The following is a 5,004-nucleotide window of genomic DNA, read 5'->3' on the forward strand; positions in this document are numbered from 1 at the left end:
ACCCCTGCACTGACCACCACTGCAGTGACCCCCCCTGCAGTGACACCCCTGCACTGACCCCACTGCCCCCCAGCTCACTGCCCTGCAGACATGTCACACACACAGACATGTCACATAGACATCACACACACACAGACACAGACATGTCACACCCCCACGCGTCACACACACAGACATGTCACACACACAGACATGTCACACACACAGACATGTCACACACACACATTACACACACACAGACACATACACAGACATGTCACACACACAGACATGTCACACACACACATCACACACACACACACACACAGACATGTCACACACACAGACATGTCACACACACACATCACACACACAGACATGTCACACCCCCACACGTCACACACACACATTACACACAGACACACACACAGACATGTCACATACACATATCACACACACATCACACACAGACACACGTCTCACACCCACCCACAGACAAACACCCACAGACACACACACACCCCACAGCCCCTGCAGCCCCACACCCCCCTGCCCTGCCCCGCTGTCCCACGTGTGCAGCACCCACGGCCCAGCCGGGGCTGTCCCTGGGGGGACGGGGTGGGTGCAGCCCCTGCCGTGGGTGCTCGTTGTGGGGCCACCCCGGGGCCACCCTGGGGTCTCCGTGGTGCCCCCCAGCAGGCACTGAGTCGGTGCCACAGCCCTGTGACAGTCAGAGCAGGGACACCCCTGGCACCCTGAGAGCTCGGGGCGCCCGGAGCACCCCTGGATGGTCCTGGTGGTGCCAGGAGGCAGGTGTGGGCTGTGCCCTGTGTGGGGTTTGGCTGTGCCATGGAGAGTTCTGGTGCTGGTGCTGCCTGCCCTGCTCTGGGCCCTGCTCTGGGCCCTGCTCTGGGCCCTGCTCTGGGCCCCCCCCGTGGCTCCACCGGCCCTGGGAGCAGTGCCAGGCTCTTCTCCCAGCCCGAGGCCATGGAGCCTGGCCTGGCTGGAGCCATCCTTCCATCCATCCACCCACCCCTCCATCCATCCCTCTTTCCATCCATCCATCTGTCCTTCCATCCATCCATCCATCCATCCATCCATCCATCCATCCATCCTTCCATCTATCCATCCATTATCCATCCATCCATCATCTATCCATCTATCCACCCCATCTGTCCATTATCCATCCTCCATCCTTGCATCATCCATCCTGTCCATAATCCATTGCCTCCATCCTTCATCCATCTCTCCATCCATCCTCCATGCATCCTCCATCCACCCACCTCATCCATCATCCATCTCATCCAACCCCCACTATCCACCCACCCCTCCATCCATCCATCCTGCATCCATCCAACTCGTCCATCATTCATCATGTCCATCATCAATCCTCTATCCATCCTCTCCCCATCCTCTATCCATCTGTCCATCCAACCCCCATCTATGCATCCATCATCCATCCATCCATCCATCCATCCATCATCCATCCATCCATCCATCCATCCATCCATCCATCCATCATCCATCCATCCATCATCCATCCATCCATCCACCCAACCATTCATCCGTCCTCCCTCCATCCACTGTCTCTCCATCCATCCATCCATCCATCCATGCATCCATCCCAGGATCCCCCCACTGCCAGCCAGGAGCAGTGGCCGGGTTGGGGACCCTGGTGGTCCCCACATTCCCCTGGGGGGTCTCTGCCGCAGCTCCAGTCCCAGAGCTGCAGAGCTTTGGCAGTGCCCGGGGCAGAGGCTGAGGGACAGAGCAGGACCCAGCCTGGGAGGGAAATAAAATGAGGAAATTAGTCACGACAGCTGGAAAATGAGGGAAATCAAAACCCTCCGACTCAGCAGGGAGGTTATTTTAGCCACCACGGCAGGGCCGGGGCAGACCTGGGGGGGCCTCGGGGGTCCCCCATGGCCATGGACCCTCAGGGGGTCCCTGCTTGGGATTTAGAGCTTTCAGTGATCTCATTAATTCCCTCTCTGTGCTGCTGGGCCGGGGCAGTGCCGGGGGGCCGCGCTGTGCCCCCCCCCAGGGCAGGAGGGACCCCGGGGACCAGGGTGGGGACCAGGGTGGGGACCCCCGACCCCACGTGGGCCTGGGCATGTCTGTCTGTCCGGGAGGGACCCGCCGGCCAGGGAGGGGTGTCTGGGGAGGGTGGGGGGCACAGGGTGGGGCTCAGGGGGCACGGTGGGGGCTGAGGTGCCCCAGGTGGGGGCTGAGGTGCCCCAAGTGGGGCCCAGCATGGGCTCTGGTGTGGGGTGTGCCAGGGCTGTGGGGCAGGGGGTGCCTCCTGGGGGTGAAGGGTCAGTCTGGGGAGGTGGGGACAGGTTTGGGGCCGTGGGACGGCGCTGGCAGTGGGAGGGGACCCCGTGGGAGCGGCTGCTCTGCTCCCCCGGCGGAAACCCCCGGGGGCTGCCCCGGCTGGGAGCACTGACAGAGGGTTTTGCTTCCCCTTTCTGCTGGAGAAGAGATGAGTCTCTTTTCCCGTCCCAGGGAGAGGGGCAGTGGGGGGATCGCTGTGCACACCCACAGCCTCTCCCCAGCACCCAAATCTCTGAGCGTGGGGTGTCCCGCTGGGGTCGGGGTGCTGAGCCCCCTCCCTGCTCCAACTCTGCCTCCTCTGGGTCCCCTCCCGTGGGGCTGGGAAGGGGCAGGTGCCCCCTCTGGGCTGTGCCCCCCCCGGGCTGTGCCCCTCAGCCCCACCACACCTCCTGTACCCACATTCCCGGGGGGACAGAAGGGGCTAAAGGTGGTGCTGCCGTGGGTTTCCTGGGAGAACAGAGCTGGCCTGGTGCCGGGAGCAGAGCTGGCAGCAGGGGGGGCAGAGCTGGCAGCAGGGGGGGGGCAGAGGGGGTGGCAGAGCTGGCAGCAGGGGTGGCAGAGCTGGCAGCAGGGGGGACCGGGGTGGAGGGCTGGGGGCACACTCACATTTGCCCTGTGAGCGTGGGCAGCACGGCCGTGCCTGCAGGTCCCCTCCTCGTGCCACCGGCACCTCGTACCTGGCGCTGGCAGCGCCCAAACCCTCCTGTGTGAGCACTGGGGTCCCACCACGGCCCCTCCACGGGCACCGTGTGTGCCCGCGTTTGCTGGGTGCTGGTGACAGACCTGGGGCCACCCTGGGGTTCCACAGCCCCAGAGGCCGGGTGATGGAGAAGTGGCTCCCTGCCTGCTGTCCCCTCCTCCTCCTCCTCCTCCTCCTTCTCCCCCTCCTCTCCCTTTCCCCACAGCAATGCTTCATGGGCACGAGCATTTCCTCATGTGCCCCATCCCCTTCCTCAGCCCTGCTGACTCAGCCCGGGCCTTTCCCGGGATGGGGATGGTGCCCACTGGGTGCCAGCTCATCCCAGGATACCAGTGGCCAGTTTGGGGGTGCAGGGTTTGGGTTTGGGGTGACCAGTGCTGGCCATGTCCGTCTCTGGGATCGTCACAAGGCCACGGCTGGTGCTCAGGGGTCACATTTCTCCCCGAGGGATGGGGAGCTGTGGGCAGGGGGCCACTGCTTTGTCCCTGTGCCCTGGGAGAGCTGCCCCCAACCCCCATTTCTGGCCATGGTGGCTTCCCCGTGCCCCCCCGGGGGCTCCTGCCCAGCTGACCCCACCCTCCCTGTCCTGGGGTTTGGGGCTGCTGCGGGACACCTCTACTCCCCCCTCAGCTGGGTGACCCTTGCTGGGTCCCAGGACACACTGCCCCAATCCAGGGGATCCCCAATGTCCCAATCCAGGGGATCCCCAATGTCCCACCCCAACCAGCCCTGTCTGGCAGTCAGGGGACCCCAGACTGGGGGGATCCCCAATGTCCCACCCCCAGCCCGTCCTGGCAGCCCCCCAGACTGGGGGGCAGTGGGGACACTCAGCTGAGCCCCTGGTGTGTGTGTTGTGGGACGGCTGCCCAGCAGGCAAACAGGGACCTTGGGGTGCCCGTGTGGACACTGGTGACCTTGGGGCGGTGACCTTGGGGTGCCCGTGGGTGCTGGGGACATTGGTGACCTTGGGTTGCTGGGGGCTGCCCGTGCCTGCCCCAGGCTGAGCCCCCCAGGCCCTGGGGCACTGCACTGGTGCAAACTGGTGCGAGGAAACCGCCAGGCTGAGTTTCCTCCCAAACCAGAGGCCGAGGGCGGGGGGTTGTTGTGACCCCCGGGATCCCGCCGGACAAGCAGCTTCCTGCCGGGGGTGGGGACCCCGCGCCGGCCCTGCCGCTGCCGTTCCCACGCTGAGGGCCGGGGATCCCCGCCGTGGCAGGGGTTTGCAGGGGGACACTGAGGCCCGGCGGGGTGTCGGTGGCCCCGCTGGGGCGGGTGGAGGGGCAGGGTGGGGGTCACGGCCCAGCCTCGCGCAGGAAGCCGCGTGTCAGGCCAGGAAGAGGAAGAGCGACTTCCCCATCCGAGGGGGCAGGGGCTCGGCCCCGTCCCTCCTTCCCGGCCCTGCAGCCCCCGGGGGCTCTGGGGAAGGGGAACCCCCAGCCCGGGGCTCTGGGACTGCGGCTTCTCCGCCCTGGACCTCTGCTCCGTCCCACCGTGGTGCCACATGAGCCGGGGCTCCCGCCTTCCCACCGGAATCCATCCAGTGGGCACCAGCTGCCAGTGCCAGATCCCAGTGGGAAAGGGGCTGCCAGCCCCAGGAGTGGGCACCCTCCTGCCCAGCTCCGTGTGGTGTCCCACCTCAGCTGGGCTGGGCTCGGCAGCAGGAAGGAGAGCAGGATGCGGCCCTTAATGGGAATTGCAGAGGGAACCTGAGGAAGGGAAACGCGCCGGGATCGGGGATAAACACAGCTGCTGGAGCTGCTGGAGCGGACATCGGCCTCTGCCCCGCCAGGACCCGCCCTGGCCCCACTCGGTGTGGGCAGGACTGGGGCTGGGACACGCGGTGATGTCCCACGTGGTGATGTCCCCACAGTGATGTCCCACACGGTGATGTCCCACGTGGTGATGTCCCCACAGTGATGTCCCACACGGTGATGTCCCACGTGGTGATGTCTCACACAGTGATGTCCCACACGCTGATGTCCCACGTGGTG

Source organism: Lepidothrix coronata, unplaced genomic scaffold, assembly GCF_001604755.1.
Source record: "Lepidothrix coronata isolate B3197 unplaced genomic scaffold, Lepidothrix_coronata-1.0 Scaffold367, whole genome shotgun sequence".
NCBI lineage: Eukaryota > Metazoa > Chordata > Aves > Passeriformes > Pipridae > Lepidothrix > Lepidothrix coronata.